A 23,451-nucleotide genomic window follows, 5' to 3' on the forward strand; every position below is an offset into this window, starting at 1 on the left:
TGTTCTGTAATCAAAAATCAAGTCTTCTAGTTGTGACAATAAAATACCTAGTTGTTAAACCGACCCATGTGGGATTTCAACACTGTACGATTTTTCTTTACCTATGTTTTAATTCACAGTTAAGATTAAAATCTCATAATGTGCTACACATGACTTCACCTGTTCTGCTCCCATCAGCACCCCCACAACCTTCAAACCTCCACTCTCATGCCCAGCTGTTAGATGCAAGGCATATGTTTGAGACGGGAATGTAAACCTGAAACAGCAAAACACCTTAGAATTAACCCAGTGCCCAGCCCTTTCTCACTTGAGTTAATTTGCATCCATGAGCAATTAAGCCATCAAGGTATATTTCTTTGTTTTCATGAGCATCCTGGCTATTGCAAGTAAGTGCTGCATGATAGTTAACCATTTCCTGTAAAGTAAATTTCTCCCTCAATTTCTCTGTGACTTTCACGACCAGTTACAAGAACCCTAACTAGTTGATAATCCATTCACGAAAATTCAGTGAATTGTCACTGTAAGTGGTATAAATGGCAAGTTTGCAATCTGCTAGGACAGGTGTCATGCAGTCTCCACACTTAACCAAAATAGAGATGCTCCGTGCTAGTCAGGGGCATGGCTGACTCACTGGGTGGAGGATGCAGATGACTCACTTGTGAAATCCAAAATATCACTGATGCAAATGACTCTGTCTAGTGATGTTTTTCCAATCTGCCAACTCAGTTATAACACTGGGAGTATTGCCGATTTCCTGTGTGGCTCTTTCTTCCTGCCTGAAAACAATAAAAATATCCAAGTCACTTCTAGGCAGACTGACCTGGGTCTCTTTTAATGTTACTCCAATACCACAAAGGGAAAGGACTATAAGAAAAGGGGGTGCTACTCTAGTTCTTAGGACTATTAAAGTTGTTGTCTCTCATGACCTTTACATAAGCATATGACTTCCCAAAGAGTTTAATCAAAAATAAATAAATAAATAAAGGCCAGGCACAGTGGTTCTCGCCTATAATCCCAACACTTTGGGAGGCTGAGACGGGTGGATCACGAGGTCAGGAGATCGAGACCATCCTGGCTAACACAGTGAAACCCCGTCTCTACTAAAAATACAAAAAATTAGCCGAGCGTGTTGGCGGGCGCCTGTGGTCCCAGCTACTCAGGAGACTGAGGCAGGAGAATGGCGTGAACTCAGGAGGCGGAGCTTGCAGTGAGCCGAAATCGCCCCACTGCACTCCAGCCTCGGCTACAGAGTGAGACTCCGTTTCAAAAAAAAAAAAACCTAAATGGGCAATTTGCTTTCTTACATTTTACAACAGTCAAAATAATATTTCTGAATCCTAAAGATTCTGTACAAGCCAGGCAGACTCTCCAGGGTCCTTTATTTTAAAGGGGGACACAGTGGACTGGTGTTATCTTGACAATAAGTTCTAGTTAACAGTCCTCTTGCCTACCGTTGGAATAAACCTGTTCTTCTGACTTAACTTTGCCAAAATGAACACAGGCATATGGAACTCATTCCTGATGCTTTATTGGCAGGCTACCATGTTTCCCTCCTTAGAGAAAGTCAGGGCAGGGATGGGTGTCCTCAATCTTCATCCTCTAAGAAAATCATAAGAGTGAGGCAGTTCAGTTACAGGAGCGTAATTAATGTCATTAAACCACTGTTGGGAAAATGATTATGCCTTGAATTTAGAGGTGACCTCCCTGTAGGGATTTGCAAAGGAAAAATTCTCACTCTCACATTGTCTCACTCATCCTGACAGCACCTCCTGTGAGACAGGGAGACAATCTGCTTTGCTCTATGTGGCCTCTCCAGGAAAGCACACACATTTAATTTACTATGCTCAGATGCTTCTCCTAGAGGTCCTGTCTTCCTCCTCCCTCCCTGGCATATATGCAGGGCCAGTTTTATGACCATATGACCTGTATAGTTAAACAGGGTTCTACATTTAGAAGGGCCCCATGCTTGGTTTCATTCTCTGATGTCAATCCCTTGAAACTCTTCGTAATTTTTGAACAAGCGGCCATACATTTTTATTTTACACTGGACCCTACAAACCATGTAACCAACCAGCCCTAGATAGAGATTTATTGAGCTGAACATGTAATGTGAATGAGGAAGCATTATACCAAGTAGACTGTACCTTGTCATCTCTGCAGGAATTGTGTACCCCAGGGGTGTGGTCGTCATTAGAGCTGTTCACCAAATATTTTGAGTTCTCCTTACAGACACAGATAAGTTTGAACTAAAACTTGTTTTAGTCTCTGAAATGAAGAAGAAATGATTATGTCACCTCTGAGCAAAAAGTTTAAAAGCCAGGGCTCCATTTGCCACATTCTCTTTCTCCTGCCTTGGCAGTCAAAAGACAGAGCCCCCAAACAATCTGTAATCAAAATGTTCTGTGAGCAAGAAATAAACCCTGGTGATTTTAAGCCACTGAGATTGTAGGGCTCTTTTGTCCTTTAACTTAGCCCATCCTGATGGGTACACAGGGTCATAAACTCAGATTCCAGAGCATTCTTTGAGATACTTAGACACTCATGCAGGAAGTTGTGAAGATACAGCAAATCAAATGGCAATACCATCTCTGGGAATGGGGAAGAAGGCTTCTACCCAAAGATATGAGGGTGTTAGAAGAAGCCTACTGACTATTGCATAACTTGTTTAGTCTAATTATTCACCACCGAACCACAGAAAATATGGCATTAGCAAGGTCCATTTGCAATGGTCTCAACAGCAAATAAATCTGTATCAGAGAAAAAACATTGATTAAATTTGTACGTCCTTCCATCCCTGCCATTTTGTTTCTCAAATACTTAGCAAGTGTAAATTGCTTCTTTTCAGAGATGAAGAAGGGGGGCAGGATAAAAATGACAGTAAAGACCCCAAGAAACATTATCACTTCTCCGGAGGTTGACTAATGAAGTTCAGCAGACATGCAATATTTTAATAAAATGTTTGGTAAGCTTGGGAGATGTAACAGCTTAAAATAAAAATTCAACCTATTTTATAATTGTCTCTCTCGTAAGCAAGAAATCAAGGTCAATGTGAATTTACAGTAGCCCCTGGAACAGCTCTGTAAAGAAGGGTCTCATCCTGCCTGCAAGTTGGAACAGCTGCCGTGTTCTTTTATTCATGACCAAATGTTTCCAGAATGATTAAACTGGCATTGTAAATGTGCGGTCTATATCAGCTGAGTGACAAGGATTAAGTGAGATTCAGATTAAAATGCTAAGTGAGTTTGTACCAAGATCAAGCCAGATATATAGTTAACACTAAGAAAATACATGCCAAAGATGAAGTATAAAACAACCACCTAGAGGAAACCTCAGAATAACAAGTTGTACCAGAGAATGTCTTGAATGGCAAGTAAGTCAGTAGGGACTGAATTATACTTTTGAAAGCACAATCGCTGGGCAAAATTTTGGAAAAAAAAAACATAAAGCCAAACAAACAGCTTGGCCATCATATGTATTCAGAGTAGGTTTTGTTCAAAAAGAAGGTTGCAATTATAACGTCCATTTTATTGATACAATAAATGTTGATAGAGAAATTTCAGGACAAACGATAAGTTGGAAACCAAAAATTACCATAAGAACTGCTAGATTTATGACTAAAAAAAGTAGGAAAATGCTTTGAGTCATGTAGAGCTTTTCTCCCTGGCCCAAAAAAAATCCACAATTGAAAGTCAAAATGAATGCAAATGTATTATTTATGAAACAATAGTTTAGACAAATAGTTACATTTGTTGCAACGAGTAGAATTTTAAAAAGCACCATTAGAAAAGAAATCTGAGCCAGGCACAGTAGCTCATGCCAGTAAGCCCAGCACTTTGGGAGGCCAAGGCAGGTGGATCACCTGAGGTCAGGAGTTCAAGACCAGCCTGGCCAATATGGTGAAACCCTGTCTCTACTAAAAATACAAAAATTAGCCAGGCATGGTGGAGGGCGCCTGTAATCCCAGCTACTCAGGAGACTGAGGCAGGAGAATCACTTGAACCTGGGAGGTGGAAGTTGCAGTGAGCCAAGATCGCACCACTGCACTCCAGCCTGGGCAACAGAGTGAGACTCCCTCTCAAAAAAAAAAAGAAAGAAAGAAAGAAAAGAAATCTGTCATCACTATACGAGTAATGTATTAAACTTTTGTGGTGTAATGAAATACAAATAAAATCACGTAGCCTTTGATGATGACACAGTGATCTGGGACATTGATGAATAAACACAATATTTGAATTGACACCCTCAAACCTCCCTGTCGATGGTCTTCCAATCCTCTATAAATCAGCTCACATTCCATAGGACCCCATTGATCTACCATTCTTTGCTGAAACTTGTGTTTTTGGATTTCCAAAGGGAACAGAAAGGGAACAACAGTCTTACATCCTTAGAATTCCCAGTAGTGGCCTTTTGCCTGGTAAATTTCCCAGTTGGCTTCATGGAAACAGTCCTTTCCAGACCCATTAGACACTCCAAGTTTGTCCTTCTATAGGGAGGACTTAACACCTTCCCTCCTAAAGCTCTGATTGAGGTCAATAGAATGATGATAACATTTTTATTCTCAGGACCAAAGAAGTATAAGGAGGTACCCAGGCTAAAGTGAGTAAGAGGCCTTAGTACAGCACAGTGATCAAGAACACAGGCTCAAAGGCCGGGCACAGTGGCTCACGCGTGTAAGCCCAACACTTTGGGAGACCAAAGCAGGCAGATCACCTGAGGTCAGGAGTTCAAGACCAGCCTGACCAACATGAAGAAATAGCACCTCTACTAAAAATACAAAATTAGCCAGGCATGGTGGCGCATGCCTGCACTCCCAGCCACTCTGGAGGCTGAGGTGGGAGAATCGCTTGATCCTGGGAGGCAGAGGTTGTGGTGAGCCAAGATGGTGCCATTGCACTCCAGCCTGGGCAACAAGAGCAAAACTCCATCTCAAAAAAAAAAAAAAACGTGGGCTCCGAATCCATCCAGCCTACCTGCAATCTCGAATCTGCCTACAGCTCTCATTTTCACATCTGTAGCTTGTGGATGGTAATACTACATGACATATCATGAACCAAATAATCCTTGTTCACCACTTACAAAATATCTTGCACACAGAAGGTTAGCAATAGATGGTTGCCATTATGATTATAGTAAATTCTCTCTCTTCTAGGAAAAATTTAGAGACACCCTTAGCCTCTTGACTCTGTTCGCCCTCTTATAAGAGTCACAGATTTCTGCTTGTGTGCTACAGATACGGATGCTATCCAGGAGGTGAACAGATGTGGTATCCCAAAACTGGACAGAAAGATAAAATACAGACTGTTGAAGAAAGGTCAGGAAGAGGCAGCTGCACAGGAAGAGTAAGTAGAAAACAACATTCAAGGTCCAACCCCTGATGAGGTGCTAAGTGACTGGTGGGAGCAATTTCCTGCTGTAATCCAGTTAACATTTAGCATCTAATTATCACTTCTCAGTGGAGTCCAGACTAGATAATTGTGAACTGCAACCTCCGAGCTGCGCGGGAAATGTATGATGCTACTAAGCCATGGATTCAATCATTTAGCAGGTACTGCTATCTAGAAGTAAGTAGAGAGACATGGAGAATATTACTCTGGGCAACCAGTGAAAGGTCATCTTTTTTTCTGGATCTGGCCTGCAGTTCAGTGGATTTTAGCCCAACAAGATGTGAATGACTTAATCCAAGATTTCCTTCTATATTTCTTCTTGTACTAGCAGTCATGGACTCTAGAAAACACAATGTGAGATTCCAAACCTCAAGTTCCCTTCATATAGGATGCAAAGCAATGCTAGTGATTCCTCACTTTTGTTTTGTTTTTGCTTTTGTTTTTCAGGGAGATGACAAATTTCTTCATCCTTCCAGTCTTCCAAAATACATTTTCTTAATATCTAAATGAAGTAACTGCCTGGGATAGAATAATGACTAAAACATAAGTCCCAGACCTGAGAAGCTCGTAGTCTAATATGAGACTGATGGAGAAGCTAGAGATTTTCAATAGAATAATACATGTAACAAAGTCATGGCAGGAGGTAGAGGTTGTAGTAGCACAAAAAACAGGGCAACTAAATCTGCCTGAAAAAGACTTGGAAGGCTTCTCACAGAATTAATGACATGTACGTTACATCTCAAAGATAAATAAAAGAAAAAAAGAGGAAAGGCATTCTGGGAAGACAAAAGGGTGAGTATAATAGAAAAAGGCTTAGCATGTTTGAGCAAAATAAGAAGTTTGTCATCATGTATGCTGTGGAGTGGGGGCATGGTATTGGAAAGACAGGCAGAGAATATAGTGTAAAACGTAGTATGAGGAATATTATAAAATAAACCTAGGAGTTTGGATTTAATCTTACAGGTAATGGGAACCAGTAGTGTTTTGTTTTGTTGCATTTTTAAGATAGGATAGTGACACAGATTTTCATTTTTGAATGATCATTTCAAAAATTAAAGAGGTAGAGAAATGTATTAAGATGAAAGAGAATAGAGATAAGAAAAAGTAGGTGTAAGTAATGTGATGGAAGGGAAGAGAATGGAGATGATAAAGACCAGACAGAACATTGTCACAATGGTCTGGGAGGAAAATGTTGGGATTGTGGACCAGGACAAAGACAGTAGAGATGGAAGACAGGTCAATTTTAAAAGACTTTTTGGGGACGGGCACGGTGGCTCATGCCTGTAATATCACCACTTTGGGAGGCCGAGGCGGGCGGATCACAAGGTCAAGAGATCGAGACCACGGTGAAACCCGTCTCTACTAAAAATGCAAAAAATTAGTCGGCCGTGGTGGTGGGTGCCTGTAGTCCCAGCTACTCGGGAGACTGAGGCAGGAGAACGGCGTAAACCCGGGAGGCGGAGCTTGCAGTGAGCTGAGATCGCGCCACTGCACTCCAGCCTGGGGGACAGGGCGAGATTCCGTCTCAAAAAAAAAATAGCCAGGCAATGATGGCACGTGCCTGTAATCCCAGCAACTGGGGAGGCAGAGGCATGAGAATCCCTTGAGCCTGGGAGGTGGAGGCTGCAGTGAGCCGCGATGGTGCCACTGCCTTGCAGCCTGGGAGACAGAGCGATACTCTGCCTCCAATAAAATAAAATAAATAAAAGATTTTTCAGAGATATAAATGAAAAATGCTTGGGAGAACAAGAGTGGAATTAAGAATACACTTGCAATAAAGAGTGGGGTAGAAGTCATGTTGTGGAGGAGGAAAGAGGCGGAAATAGAAGCCTCTCTCAAATAGTAGTGAATGAAGGCTCTTTCCTCATCCCTGGTGTAGAGATGATACCAATCCTCAGCACTACTGCATGGAAATCCAGTCACGGAATAAAATGAAGCTAACTGGATTACCCTGGGTCTGCATGCACTAGCTTGGCCTCATGTGAACCACTTTAGTCAACCAGCCCCATACCAAAAGCTTTAAACTCAAACTCATTTTCCAGGAGCACACTATTCTCAAGCAAAACCAAAATGCTATTCCTTCAAATAGCCCTGACTTAACCTCAGTTCCCCAGAAAGCCCAGCCAAGGACAAAGACATATGTGCAAGAAATTGATAGAGTGGAATTCCAGTAGCAAGAGAGTAAAGCAGGGAAGAGTCAACACAAATACACATCAGCTACTGCCACCCACAGCTAGTTGCTCAGTCATCCAAGCATTGTGCCTAAATACCACACTGATTAAGAGCTTTTTTACCTCTCTGGTTCACACCCTCACCATTATTTCTTTTGACCTGTTACAATAGTTTAGTAACTAACAGTATACAAAATACATTAGGAATATGCAAAGTACTATAAAAAAATTACTTGTTACATATACTCAGATTATCACACCTTAGAGCAGGTCTTATTTTCCAGATTCAATAGAGTTGTTCTAACTGTAGGTGACTGTCCCTTCCTTCCTTCTTATGTAGACCTTGTTTACTTTTGCATTGTACTGGGTTGAACAATGTCACAACCCAAAATTTTTGTCCCCCATGCTCAACTCCTCCTGCAGAACCTCAGAACGTGGTCTTATTTGGAAATAGGGTCTTTATAGATGCAAGTAGTTAAGATGAGGTCATACTGGATTAGGCTGGGCCCTAAATCCAATGACTGGTGTCTTCATAAGAGAAAGGAGAAGGAGATTCAGAACACAGAGGAAGGGAGAAGGTGATGTAAAAATAGAGGGAAAGATTTCAGTGATGTATCCACAAGCCATGGAACACTAAGGACTGCCAGCAAACCACCAGAAACTGGGAGAGAAGCATAAGATGGTTTCTCCCTCAGAGCCTCCAAAATCAGTCCTGCCAACATTTTGATTTCAGACTTTGTTGGCTTCTTGTATGTCTTCTTTTTTTGTTTGTTTGTTTGTTTTTTGTTTATTGTTTTTGTTTTTTTATTTTGAGACAGAGTCTTGCTCTGTCACCCAGGCTGGAATGCAATGGCATGATCTTGGCTCACTGCAACCTCCACCTCCCAGGTTCAAGCGATTCTCATGCCTCAGCCTCCCAAGTAGCTGGGATTACAGGCACATGCCACCATGCTTGGCTAATTTTTGGTATTTTTAGTAGAGATGGGGTTTTTCCATGTTGGCCAGGCTGGTCCCGAACTCTTGACCTAAGGTGATCCACCCACCTCGGTCTCCCAAAGTGCTGGGATTACAGATATGAGCCACCGTGTCTGGCCTGTCTTCTATTGATAAATGTCTGTTCATGTCTTTGCCTACATTTTAATGGGATTGTTTGTTTATTCCTTTTTCAACTGCTTAAGTTCCTTATAGATTCTGGATGTTAGAACTTTGTCCATTGCATAGTTTGTGAATATTTTCTCTCATTCTGTAGGCTGTCTGTTTACTCTGATGATAGTTTCTTTTGCTGTGCAGAAGCTCTTTAGTTTAATTAAGTCCTACTTGCCAATTTTTGTTTTTGTTTCAATTGCTTTTGAGAACTTAGTCATAAATTCTTTGCCAAGGCCAATGTCCAGAATGGTGTTTCCTATAGTTTCTTCTAGGATTCTTATAGTTTGAGGTCTTACATTTAATTCTCATCCATCTTGAGTTAATTTTTTTATATGGTGAAAAGTAGGGGTTCAGTTTCATTATTTTGTATATAGCTAACTAACTATCCCAGCACTATTTATTGAATAGAAAGTTCTTTCACTATTACTTATTTTTGTTGACTTGGTCAAAAATCAGATGGCTGCAGGTATGCAGCTTTATTTCTGGGTTCTCTACTCTGTTCCATCGGTCTATGTGTCTGTTTTTGTACTAGTACCATTCTGTTTTGGTTACTGTAGCCCTGTAATGTAGTTTGAAGTCAGGTAATGTGATACCTCTGACTTTATTCTTTTTGCTTAGGATTGCTTTGGTTATTTGGGCTCTATTTTGATTCTACGTGGATTTTAGAATACTTTTTTCTAATTCTATGAAAAATGACACTGGTAGTTTGACAGAATCGTGTTCAATGTATAGGTTACTTTGGGCAGTCTGGCCATTTTAACAATACTGATTATTCTAATTCATGAGCATGGAATGTTTTTCTATTCGTTAGTATCATCTATGATTTTTTTAGCATGTTTTATAGTTCTCTTTGTAGAGATCTTTCACCTCCTCAGGTAGATGTATTCCTAGGTATTTTATTTCTTTGTGGCTCTGTCTCAAAAACAAACAAACAAAAAGCTTTCAGTTCCCTTTACCATAAGGGTTATGGAAAGTCTCTCTGAAAAATGTTCCCAGATTATTCTTGTTTTAGACGTAAGCATTATGATGATCTATATTGATGATCTATATTGATGCAAATGTAATATGGAATGGAGAATTTTTACAAATGGTGTCATTACCAGCTATTACTGCCATAGCTTTAATTTGTTCATTAAGTTTAGCAGCCAGTTACCTCACAGGTCATCAAGAGAAGGACACAGAAGAGGCAAGCATTGATAATGAAAGGTCTATATCACAGGTGTGCTCAGAAAAGGCAAGCACAGGTAAGCAAGCTCAGGGAGCACTGTCAGGAAAACATGAGAAGCAAAAGAAAACCATTGCTAGAAGGGCTCCAGGAAGAATTTTTCCTTATTTAGCAACTTGGGCTGAGACCTGACCTCTGGAATAATAAGTCTTCATTTATCTCTCCTCTACACACACACACGCACACACACACTCACACAGAGCACTCCTATAATTTTAGCTCCACATTCAGGAAAGAAGTAATATTCCATTCCGTGATGACCATTATAGCTATTGCTATGTGGTTAATGAGTTAATATATTCAAAACACATAGATGTGGGCCAGACACATGTTAAGTACTATGTAAATGTCAGCAATTACTATCATTATGTCCATCCATTTTTTTCCCACAAAACATTACTGGGACTATCTTAAATGCCTAGTACTGAGAAATCAAATATGATTCCTAATTTTGAGGATTTTGGTTAAAAACAGGTGATGGTGTTCAAATCTATTAACCTTATGAATTAAGCGTTTTTATTCCCATTATATTCATGAAGAATTCAAGATTCAAAGAAGTGACTTGCAAATACACCACTCATAATTAATGAAGTTTGGACTTCAAACCAGGCTGTCTAAACTGAAATCAGAGCTAAAGCTCCGAGCGTGAGATGCATGATTGCCATAGCTGTAGCAGACCAATGATTCAATGATTTGGAAAAGGAGGCACAAGAGCAAGATGTAACTAATTCTGCCTGAGAAAACTGGTAAAAGCTTAGAGAAAAGGTGACATGTAAGCAGAGAAGATTTCAAAAAAAAAAAAAAAAGAGAGGGCAGGGAGGTAAGAGGGTATTTCAGCCTAAGACTCAATGCCTTGTTTTGCTATGGGGTCAAATGAACTCTAATAGCTATTTAAACCCAATAGCTTTCCTCTCCTTGTTTGGGATAGTTGGTCTGTTCATTCAACTAGTATTTATTAAGCAATTGCTTTGTATAAGACCATATTAAGCACTGATATACATAAAAAGAAAATTCCAAACTAGATTCCACCCCCCAAGATCTTCCTGAAGGAAGGAGCTGACTAGGTTAGCTCCTCTGTTAGTCCTCAGTTCTTGCAATTTGTGTGTAGTTCTCCTTTCACCATGGCATGGAGGGCAGGTATAAAATAGAGCATTGCAATGGGCTGAATGTTTGTGTACTTCTAAACTGCTTATGTTTCAATCCCAACACCCAGAGACTTGTATTAGAAGGTGAGACCTTTGGAAGGTAATTAGATTGTAAAGGTAGAGCCTTCATGAATGGGATTAGTGCTCTTGTAAGAACACTTATAAGCTCTTATAAGAGAACTTGCTTCCTTTTTCTCTCCTTCCATCACATGAGGAAACAAGGACAAATCTACAACTTAGAGGAAGTTCTTCACCAGAACCCAACCATGCTAGCACCCTGATCTCTGACTTCCAGACTCCAAAACTGTAAGAAATAAACGTTTGTTGTTTTAAGTCACCCAGTCCATGGTAATTTGTTACAGCAGGTTGAACACACTAAAACAAGCATAGTGCCTGTTACTCTAGGAATGACTATCTGATATTCCATAATACAGGTGACAAAAGATAGTATTATTTCCAGGAGAAGCAAAAATGTATTCAGTGCCCAAGAATGACAAATTTGAAAAAGAATTAGGACTCTAGTTTAATCTAGACAAGAAATATGAAATTTGGTCCAAAACTGAGTTGGAAGGGAGCACGATGTTTCCATAGATAGCGTTTATTTTGAGAAAATTCTGAGCTGGAAATATGAAGAGGTAAGCTCATGGCATCTGCAGGGTAGCAGAGTCAGAACTTGAATCCAGTTGAATTCAATAAGGCAAATGTTAGCAAGCCCTCTCCTTTGAACCTGGCAAACATGGTGAGAACCTCTCACTGGTTTAGTGGAGAGAAGGAAAGTGACTGAAAAATCTAAGTTGTTATTAATGCATCTTAAAACCTATTACATTTTTTATGATTTTGTAGAACAGCATAATTAAACCACATACAGCATGCTTTACTTGCCTCAGGGAAAGCTCACTGGATAAATAAGATATGGTTCCTCCCTTACTGCTTCCACTGTCAAGGTTAATAGGAAAAAAATCTAAATAAGTATTACTGCTCCTAGCAACAATAATAATAACAGTGGCAAACAATTAAGAACTGACTTTTATGTGCCAGGTACTTTATCTTTATTTTCCCTGATCCTTTCACATATTCTCTGAAGTAGGTATTATTATCCCCATTTTGCATGTAAGTTGACCAATACTCGGGGAAATTTTGAAACTTTCCCAAAATGACACAGCCAGGAAGTGGCGCAGCTGGGACTCAAACCTAGATTAACTCCAAAGTCTACAGTATAATAATGCTCAGTGTACACGAAAAGGAAGCAATATCAGACCTTATAATGCTGGGTAAAATAGCAATACAGGAGACCTGAATTCAAATCTTGGTTGTGCCACTTGCTAACTCTGTGAGCCTACAGCTAGTTGCTAAACACATGACCTTTAGGTACAAGATTACAGTTAATGAGAGAATTGGATAAGATTAGATGTTGTAAATGTGCCGAAACCAATACCTAGCATGTAACAGATTCTCATTTAAAGCTAGTCAAACCTAAATAACCAAGTATATTTCATTCTAAGGAAACCCAGAATAATATGCCAAAATCGGAATTTACCAAACATGCTTCTGTTTCCATTTCCAAACAAAAGAATTCCTGTGTTATACCATCAATAGAAAAATATTCCCAAAGTGTGTAAAAGATCATCTGATTTACAAACATTAACTTTATACAGGTTCCCAAGCACATTGATTTCATCAAGCAAGGTATACCTGAGGTCTAGTGACGAAGACCCTATATTCCTCCTGCATCGCTGATTTTTAAAAACTGCTTCCAAAACAAATCATTAGAAACTACATAGAATTTAATCACTCTTTTCTTTACTCTTCAATTCAATGGTGACTTACAAATGGTAAAGGGAACTAAAATGTATTGTGTGCCTATCATGTGCCAGTTTTCTTACATAAATCCCACCGGATAGTTTTACTTACAGTGTTCACAAACACTATACTCTTGATAATTTCAGACCCTGGAATGGAATTATCAAGATCTCATCAGTCATTCCAACTCCTAGAGGTGTAATTAATCTATCTGCAAAGATTTCTCTCATCTGTAATTACAGTGGCCATATATCCTGGGCTTCTTAGTTCAGTTTAAATATTCTCTCTTGTTGCCAGACCACGTCTCTCAATTTTGAGGTTGGATGATAGACTCTTGGTATCTTTAATTTAGAGTGCATTTAAAGCACATATTTCTCAGAAAGAAGTAGGGAGGGAGGGAGGAAGGAAGAAAGGAATCCGAAGGAAGGAAGGAAGGAAGGAAGGAAGGAAGGAAGGAAGGAAGGAAGGAAGGAAGGAAGGAAGGAAGGAAGGAAGGAAGAAAGGAAGGGAGGGAGGGAGGGAGGGAAGAGGTAAGGGGGGGCCAGAGATAGACAAAGAAAGAAAGAAAGCCTTTCCTCCTCACCCACACATGGGCCACATGAAGCAGCGGCACATTTATCCAGGAAATTGATGTAGTAGCCACAAGGGATTCATTTACAAGGGGAAACTATAGCCCTCAAAGAGGCAAAAAGTAAGAATACATCAAGCTAAGCAGTAAAGCCTCATCCATTTGCAGGTCTATCTGCCCTACCCCTCTCCTTTTATGCTATTCATGGTCATTTGTAGAACTAATCAATTGTCAGATGAGGTGTGAATTTGGTGGGCTTAAAAAAAATTTTTTTTTTTTGCTTGTATTTGGCAAGACCGCCTCTCCTCTCCTGACAAATTAATTACCTGTGAATACCTCCCAGCAGCCCCAGACTTTCTTAGATGAAAGAACAGTGGGTATATGTGCTCACTCTTTCAAAATGTGAGCATAACAAATGAAGTGATCAAAACCCAGGGCTCTGACCTGGAGCCAAGGACAGAGAGCCTGCTGTACGTTCTTCACAACATTGTTTTCATCAGCATCAAGTTCCTCAGATCACAGTTCCCAGGGCTGCCAGCAGAATGGATTTAATATCGCCACGTGGGAAGAAGAAAAAGCCACAGGGCTGAAGGAGCTATTAGAAAGAGACAGGCCTTAAAAAGTTCTCCTAGAGAGCTTCTTAAAGGCAGGGGAGAAGGGACAGCAGTGAAGCACTGGGGTCCTACTGCCATGGAGAAGCTCCCCTACCTTTGGAGGCAACAGGGCTGGAGGATAATGGGTGGCTAGACCTGCACAGGGTGCTAGTGTTGGTTCTGGCTACAGCAACTTTCAGTGATCTATCAGCACTTAGGGCTACAATTTTCCTTACATTTGCAGGAGTTTGCTTCCAGGTTACCTTGCAATTTCTTCTTAATTATTCCACCTGGATCTGTGTCTCCAGCTGGTTTTAAGTGTCTCAAGGGCAGGAACCAAGATTGCCATTTCATTTGTAACTTTCTACAGTGCTGAGTAGCAAAATAACATTTGTATAATGCTCTACGGTTTGCAGATTGCTTCCTGCGCATTAGCTCATTTGTTCTTCACCATAACCCTGAGAAGTGGGAACTATTATTATCTTTATTTTGCGTAATCAGAATTCAGTGCACACGTGAAGGCTGCTTTATCTCTGGATGATTAGTCCATTTCATTAAAAGGCTAACACGGTTTTCTTAATGTCCTGGGCACTTATAACACATATAGAAGAAAGGAAAACGTGCACAACGTTGTGAAAGGCGAACTCTATGCAAGTTACTGGCTTGGAGAATTTTGAGTGTAGGTTTTAGTTTAGAAAACCTCCCAGGAGTATATAAAGATGTGACAAAATATGGGACAACATGAGCCAGGCCTTCATCTTCAAGTCCATCCATTTGAGAGGCTTGCAGAAGGCCCTGGGAGACAAGCTCCTTAACTCTCAGCGTAAGTTTTCCAATCCTCCTAGACACCAAGTAGTGCCAGGCGGGGTGTCAGAGCCCCCGCATCAGAAAGTGGTTGGCTTGCAGGTCGTAGGGTAGTAAGAATTTATTGACAACAGTATAGGTTTGAAAAGGTAAGTTTCATTAGATAGAAAGAATGCTGCAGAAGAATGCAGCAGGGCGCCTCAGCAAGACCGGACTGAGTGTGCCACCATGGATTTTTCCTTAGGGGCACTCATGGACCTTAAAGCGGGAGCTGAAGGGTAATTTGGACCATGTTAGCCACGTAGGCCATGATAAATGATTAAATTTGTAGACATTTTGCTGCCTTGATGTTAGCAAGGGTTGCACAATGAGTTTTGACATGCACGCATTCTGGAGATGTATAAAAAAATCTAGTTACTTATAAATTTAGGGGAAAGAAGCCTGGTATCAGATGCTGTCTTTAGATAAGGGGGAAGTCTAATTACTTCTAAATTCCTCAGGTAAGTTTTTCTGCGGCTTGATGGTCACCCGGTGATCTCCTTCTCTCCTCAGTACTGTCTATCGCTGAATAAGTAACACATCTCATACATATATGCTCATGCTTTTGTGAATGATTAAATCTCATTTATTTTAAGCTTGACTTTATTCACAGTAGACTTTTTCTTCATTATATGTGCTCTCAAACAACAAGTGCTGGAAGAAGAACTGCTTTCACGTGAGAACCATTATATTTGGAAGGGGTCCACATATGGTAAGGTAGGTGGTCTCGCTGCCTGAGAGCCAGTGTGAGATCTGGAAATGAAGCCTGGGTTCCTGAGCTGCAGATGATCTTCAGGAAGTGTGTGAGTGGGTCAAATGTCGTATGGAGCAGAGTGGATACCACAGCACTGCCCTACTCCTAAGTGATGTTTAAATGCCTTGCTTAAGTTTCTTCAGATCTCATCAATGCTGTGTTCTAAGGAGACTTGATCCAAGAAAAGGGGGTCACTTAAGGAGAGAAACAGTGAACAGGGAAGAGAGCTCATCACCATCACTATCATCTTCACTTGTCCCAACAGATCCAGTTTGGAACTCCAGAAAATACTCTGGTAGAAATAAGAAATCTATTCTTGTCATCCTTATCAATAGCATCTTTATCATCATCACTTCTCCCATAATAAATCTATGCAGTCAATGCAATTTCAATCAAAGTCTGATGAGTTTCTTCATGGAACATTCAAACTGATTCTAGAATTTATTTGGAAGCGCAAATGGGCAAGAATAGCTAAGAAAATTTTATGATATAGAATGAGAACATGCGGTGTTTGGTTTTCTGTTCTTGTGATAGTTTGCTAAGAATGATGGTTTCCAGCTGCATCCATGTCCCTACAAAGGATGCAAACTCATCCTTTTTTATGGCTGCATAGTATTCCATGGTGTATATGTGCCACATTTTCTTAATCCAATCTGTCACTGATGGACATTTGGGTTGATTCCAAGTCTTTGCTATTGTGAATAGTGCTGCAATAAACATACGTGTGCATGTGTCTTTATAGCAGCATAATTTATAATCCCTTGGGTATATCCCCAGTAATGGGATGGCTGGGTCATATGGTACATCTAGTTCTAGATCCTTGAGGAATTGCCATACTGTTCTCACTCATAGGTGGGAACTGAACAATGAGATCACTTGGACTCAGGAAGGGGAACATCACACACCGGGGCCTATCATGGGGAGGGGGGAGGGGGGAGGGATTGCATTGGGAGTTATACCTGATGTAAATGACGAGTTGATGGGTGCAGCAGACCAACATGGCACAAGTATACATATGTAACAAACCTGCACGTTATGCACATGTACCCTACAACTTAAAGTATAATAACAATAAATAAATAAATAAATAAATAAATAAATAAAAGAAAATTTTATGATATAAGAGAATTGGGACCAGCCCTCCTAGGTGTCAAGATATATTCAAAGCTATAGCAATTATATGGCATCAGTGTAGGAGTAAATAGGTTCTCTAAAAATAATCAAAAACTGAAACAGATCCATGTTTATGTAGGAACTTAATATTCAATAAAGTTAACACTTTATGAAGAAAGAACAGATTAGTAAGTAAGTGATACTGGGAATAATAGACTTCCTTTTGAAACAAGAGAAAATTTGTTAATATAAAGATTCCATATAGATTAAACTCAAAGTGTTAAAAGACAATATTGGAGAATGTATCTATGACTTTGAGGGTAGGAAAAGTTCTCCTTAAACGAGATGCCAAAAAAAAAAAAAAAAATCTTTAAAAGAATTTAAATTCAGCTACCTCACAATTTAAAATTTCTGTTTGTCAAAAGATACCATAAGCAGAGTTAAAACACAAGCAAAAATAGGAAATATTTGTATCATATAGAACAAGTAATTAGTATCCCATATCAATAAGAAAGCATCAAACTGGCAGAAAAACAGGCAACATGTATTTCCAGACAATTCACAATAAAGGAAATATAAACAGCAAATAAACATGTAAATGTATACTCAACCTCACTGATCATTAGCATGTTCAAACCACAAATGCTATACCTTTTCGTTTTTCACACACAAGATTATTAGACATTTTAAAAGTGCCGACAAATTTGACAAGAGTATGAAGAAAATATTACTCTCAACTGCTGTTGGTTGAAATGTAAACTGGAATTGCCACTTTGGTGGTCATAGTGCAGAACAAGTTGAAGCTAAAAATGTGTACCCCTTTTGATCCTGTGCATCTACTTCTTGATGGCTTCCCTCAAGAAATTCTTGCACAAGTGAGCCATAAAGATGTTTGTTGCAGCATTGTTTGTGCAAGTAAAAAACTAGGATTAACCAAAATGTCCATCGATAGAGAAATGGTTTTTAAAAATAGAATGCACACACCCTAGGGGACTCTGCAGTAGTTAAAGATAGTAAGTTATCTATACCTATTAGCCTGGGTTGACCTCAAAAACATACCAATTGAAGAAAAAAAGCTGTAGAATACTATATATTACCTCTAGGGAGAAAATATACATGTCTATGCCTAGCAAAAGATAAGGAAAGATATGCCAAAAAATGGCAAGAGTAATTACCTCTCAATAGAGGGGTAGGGGACTAAGAATGAAATTGAGGAGAATAAATGACTGAGGCGCCCTTTGGCCTCATCTATCTGTAATATTTCCATTTTTAACAGGGATATTGTATTTTTGTTTAATTAAAATTTAATTTTAGCCAGGCGTGGTGGCTCACGTCTGTAATCCCAGCACTTTGGGAGGCCAAGGAGGGTGGATCACCTGAGGTTGTGAGTTTGAGACCAGCCTGACCAACGTGGAGAAACCCTATCTGTACTAAAAATACAAAAAATTAGCTGGGTGTGGTGGCACATGCCTGCAATCCCAGCTACTTGGGAGGCTGAGGAAGGAGAATCTCTTGAACCCGGGAGGCGGAGGTTGTGGTGAGCTGAGATCATGCCATTGCACTCCAGCCTGGGCAACAAGAGCAAAACTCCATCTCAAATAATAATAATAATTATTATTATTATTATTATTATTAATTTTAAACCAAACTGTTACTTGCTATTTATTGAAAATGCATGTATCAGACACTATGCAAAGTACTTTATAGGCATTTATTTCATCTGAAACTGAAAACAACTCTCCATGTATTTTTACTATTCCCACTTTATAGATGAGAAAGCTGAGCCTAAGAGATGACAAGTTATGAGTCTGCCCAGTTTCACTGTCTACTTTGCTGCCTTGCTTAGAGATGGCCTGTCTCCTTGACCATGTATGAATCTTTCTCTAGTGCAGATATCAGGAATCTGAATTTCTGGGGCAAAACATATGCTCAGAGGTATCTTCAACAGATTCATCCCCTTCAGAGCTGCTGTGACAGTTTACACCAGATTAACTTGCAGTTTCCAGAAAAAGAGCAAACTCTGGCCTAGAAACTGGAAGCACCAGAACCAGTCCCAGTATCCCAGTTCACAGTCTCACCCACTTCCCTCCACATACTCTCCATAATGAGACTACATTCCAGTCCTACACTAAGGTTTCAGAAATGCTGGAGTCGATGGGGCAATGGTTAACATTCATTAAGTGAGAGTCAAAGGCCAAGCAGTGTTAATCTTCCATTGAATGGGCCCCGCAGCTACTGGCAGTGGGTTTTAATTGGGTTTTCTATTAAAGCAATTTTCTCCTCAGTGATTTATCATAAAGAAATGACACAATTAAGTCTCATTTGGAAACACTAATGAATTATTTAGCATGGACCAAGCAAAAAGAAAACATGACCTCCATTAGCCTCATCTGAGGTGAAGGAAGAAAATCCTGAAGAAACGGACTAATAAGAATGTAGGAAATGGGAGCATGAAGAGTTACATATCAAAACAGCTTTCTACATCATCTCCCTCATTCTACTCGACCTCCCATCCCAATTTATTAAATAACAATTCACAAGACAAATCTTTGTAAAATTGCATCTTGATCTATTTTGTGCCCATTTTTCACTAACCCAGCTAATAAGGATGGTCCCTTAGTCTGTTATTCAACCCTCATCTTCTCCGGTTCCTCCCTTTCTGGCTTTTAACTTTATTCTCCCACAGAAATAGGATGTGGCTAAATCCCTAAGCTCACAAATGTCTTCTTAAAGATCCTCTCCTCACTCATCCTGAGCATCCCTTTATCTCTGCACAGATGGAGACTTAGAAGGAAAACCAGGCTTGGTTTGTCCTCATACCAAAAACAGCCGAGATAATGTCCAGATCTAAAATCGCAGCACATTCTTGATAGATTTTAGCTAAGCTCAGCAGTAGCTTCCATCATAAACATATTTTACTTCTGCCTGTGTGATGAAGATAAAAATGTCACAATTCACAGCAGCCATTTCTGACTCCAACAGTATGAAGGGATATTTCTCCATACAGTCAGCTTTCCGAAGTCTGCTGCTAAACTGGCTCTCCAAATAATGTGTGTGTGTGCATGTGCACATGTGTATGTGCACAAATACACACACGCATCAACTAATTTGCAGCATTTGCCAATTTCTGTGGTGTAAATACTCCCACTACGGCCAACCTCAAGCTCCAGTGGGCCCCAGATTCCTGAATATCTGACAACCAATTCTTCAGAGCCAGCACCAGCAGATTCCAGTCTTACAGAAGATTCCAGAGTCTTATTGAAGACCTAATTGGATTATTTGCATATGGATTGCATGCGGAAAGTAAGCCCCAAAGGCAGAAAAACAAACAGCAACAGAACTGTCTACTTGTTAACTGAAATTGGCTGTGAACTCAAGGAACTAACGTAGCCAATGGAAGACTTTGGGGAGGGGAGAACAGCAATGAGAAATTCCTATAACAGTCTCCGCTAAGGACTTTTAAAATCAGGATATTTTAATTTGATTTAAATGATTTGCAATGTTGTAATATAAATTCCCCCTGTAAATTGGAGCCTTCAGTGAAAGTCAGGCCCCTCTCAACCCTGTGCAGATAAGTAGTCTTGAGAGTAAGAACATATCAGGCGGTTTCTAGCATGTAATAATGTAATAAGGAAAAGAACAATACACACCCAGTGCTGAGACTGAGATAATCCCAACAAACTGAACTTACTCAGTAGAAGCAGAGAAACAGAGCTAATGGAGGAAAACAGCCCATCTCACCCCCACATTTACCTAAAAGTCCTGCACAGAGACTTTTAGGTAAATGTCCCTCACTGCCAGAGGAATAAAGGTTCAAGTGAATTCCATTTGACTCTCATAAGCCAGGGTGATCTCAGCAGAATCTGCATTACAGAGTCAAAGTATATTACTTTCTTCCATGTTCTATCTTTATTGCAACATGTCTTAGACACCAAAAATAATGAGGCAGACTGGAAGAGTCAAAACTCTCATTGTCAGCCAGACATAAACTTAGCAAGAATAAACTTGGATGTGAGCAAAGCATTTGTTCAACAGGTCAGCGACCATAGTCATGCCAGATCTGGAATCTAGGAGGCAGGCACTAGTGAGCGAGGAATAGAGGAGAAACACTTTCCAAATGGTCAAGTAACATGCTATGTCCAGAAAGTCATTACAGTCAAGTTGGACAAAAGTTCAGTGAGCCGAAGACAGATAAACTGCACTTCCATAACCAGGGGTTCAGCAGAAGCAGGAGAAAGAAGGAGAGAGGCAGTAATCCCAACAGACAACCCAAGAGCCAGAAGGGCAGCTTTCTCCAGATGGCACTTGGGGACTTTGCTGATCATAAAGACAGCAGTGGAATGCTCTCTGCTCTCTTGCCTACCCACGTGGGTGAGCAAATGTCAGCCTGTGGCTGCTGGCTGCTAGGAAAAGGAGACCCACTGCCCATGGCTGCAGCTGGCAGCCTCCTCAGGTGATGTTAATGGTCTCTCAGCTCTGTGGTCAGGTAGGTTTCAACACTGTAGGCTACCAACTTTCTTGATTGAACTACAGGTGGACAACAAGTAGTCATCTTTTGTCCATTTTTTTCCATTCTGTGGGACACCAGCTCTCCAGGAGAAGCCCCTGCCAGTTGAATGGGTTGAATTCATCCCCATGTAATGAGTTCTAACTGTGTGAACCTTTCAGCTTTGGAAACCATAGAGGAAAACACAGTATAACAGCTCTGATTGAAGGCACAGTAATGTTTTAATAGACAATTTGATGATCAGCAAAATAAAACTTAGGCAGCATTAGCAAACACAAATATCCAAGGAGCCCAGTAACAGCAGCCATATTATAGACGAGGAATATCAAAGAATATCACCTATGACTCTATAGAGTCTTACGTGCCCCCTTTGCACAGAGAAGAATGAACTCGTGGGTGAAGGACTTATGAGAGAACTGATGATCTTTAAACACGTGCACATTTTTTCATAGGAATAAATCCTTTTGGTCTTAAGCATCACGCCGCTCAGAGAAGAAGGAGCTTGGCAATTAGCATGCTGCCTGCACACTCAGAAAATCTCACACAGTCAGATACACCCTGGAATTCATCCTAGTGATTTTATTAAGTCTCACTCAGCTCTAAATTACGGATTCAGAGCTCAGAAATGGCACCACAGGAGGCTGAAAGAAGTCATTTAGATTCCCGACGTTTCTGCGTCCTTCTGAGTCGTCTGGCCAACATGCTGTTGCTGAGTAAGTTAGGCAAGAATCTAAAGTACCTCACCATCTCTCAAAGCCACCACTTTTCTCCATCCGGCTGGTGGTCCCTAGCTGGAGACCCCCATTCCTTCCAGGGGGTCTTCCTAAATCCAGTCTCACCCCTTCCTAACTTCTACATAGTATCCCAGAGAGATCTTTCTGAAGAACAGGTCCGATTATGTTGCTCTATTTAAAACCATACAGTAGTTTCCCATTGCTCTTAAGATGAAGGACAAACTTGGTAATATAATTGAGAAGGCCCAGCATAGTTTGCCCCTCCCTTCCTTGTTAGCTTCCTCCCTCCGCACCGTCCTCACCACAACCCCTCATGCCCTCCTGCTCCAGCAGTACCGAACTCGAGTTTGGAGCAACGAACTCTCTCCCATGCCTGGACCTTCACATCTGCTGGTCCTTCTGGCTAGAATAGTGATCTCCTTGTGCCTTTGACTAATTAAATCTGATTCACTCCTCCAGGTTGGATGAAGTTTATTCTGGGAAGTTTGTCCTGACTCCAAGGCCTGAGCGTAAGACTCACAGCTCTGGCCAACATCTGCCACCACCCTTATCACACCCTCATCTGTCACCACTACTGGCTCATCTGGCAGCCACGCCACACTGCTCTGTGAGTTCTGTGAAGTCAGGCACTGTGCTTGTCTGGTTCACAGATCTATCTCCAGCCCCTAGCATAAAGCCTGCTAGACAGAAAAAGCATTTAAGGGTTCATGCAAGCGTTACTGTCTGTCTTTACCATACCATAGAACACCATGAAGCATGTTCTGCTTTCTCAATGACTCTTGCTTTGTTTTATACATTTAGGAATATTGATTGCATACCTTCTGACAATTCAATGAAGAAAAATATTAACAATCCATAGATAAATGGCTGAAAGATATGAAACAGTAATTTACAAAAGAAATTAAAAAGCCAAAAAACACACTCAGTCTTACCAACAATTAAAAAAAATACAAATTAAATAACAAAATATGAACTTTGTCTACAAGTTTGTCAAATGCTTTTAAAGATTATTAATAGCTGTGTTGGCAAGAATGTATGGTACTCACACAGTAAAGAAGTATAAATTGGAACAATTTTTTAGAAGACAGTTTGACAGCATCTATCAAAATATAAAACATAAATGCCCTTTGTATTAGTCAGGGTTCTCTAGAAGGACAGAACTGATAGGATAGATGTATATAAATGAAAGGGAGATGATTAAGGAGAATTGACTCACAGGATCACAAGGTGAAGAGTCCCATGACAGGCCATCTACAAGCTGAGGAGCAAGGAAGCCAGTGGTGGACCAGTTCGAGTCCCAAAACCTCAAAAGTAGGGAAGCAAACCGTGCAGTCTTCAATCTGTGGCCAAAGGCCCGAGACCCCTGGCAAACCACTGGTGTAAGTCCAACAGTCCAAAAGCTGAAGAACTTGGAGTCTGATGTTTGAGGGCAGGAAACCTCCAGCATGGGAGAAAAATGAAGGCCAGA

The 23,451-nt window shown here is 40.4% G+C and overlaps 1 long non-coding RNA gene across 2 annotated transcripts; it reads right to left on the reverse strand.

Annotated features, from left to right (window-relative positions):
- Positions 1-656: 656 nt before the first annotated feature.
- Positions 657-3,845, reverse strand: LOC103883527. 2 transcript variants are annotated; one of them, XR_002521476.2, is made up of 2 exons: positions 2,145-3,845; positions 657-776 (listed from the first exon to the last, which is right to left on the reverse strand). It is a non-coding gene; the product is annotated as an uncharacterized LOC103883527 (long non-coding RNA). The 2 variants fall into 2 exon arrangements; XR_004184239.1 differs by having other exon boundaries at positions 1,452-3,845.
- Positions 3,846-23,451: the final 19,606 nt, after the last annotated feature.

This window comes from Papio anubis, chromosome 6 (genome assembly GCF_008728515.1).
Source record: "Papio anubis isolate 15944 chromosome 6, Panubis1.0, whole genome shotgun sequence".
NCBI classification, from domain to species: domain Eukaryota; kingdom Metazoa; phylum Chordata; class Mammalia; order Primates; family Cercopithecidae; genus Papio; species Papio anubis.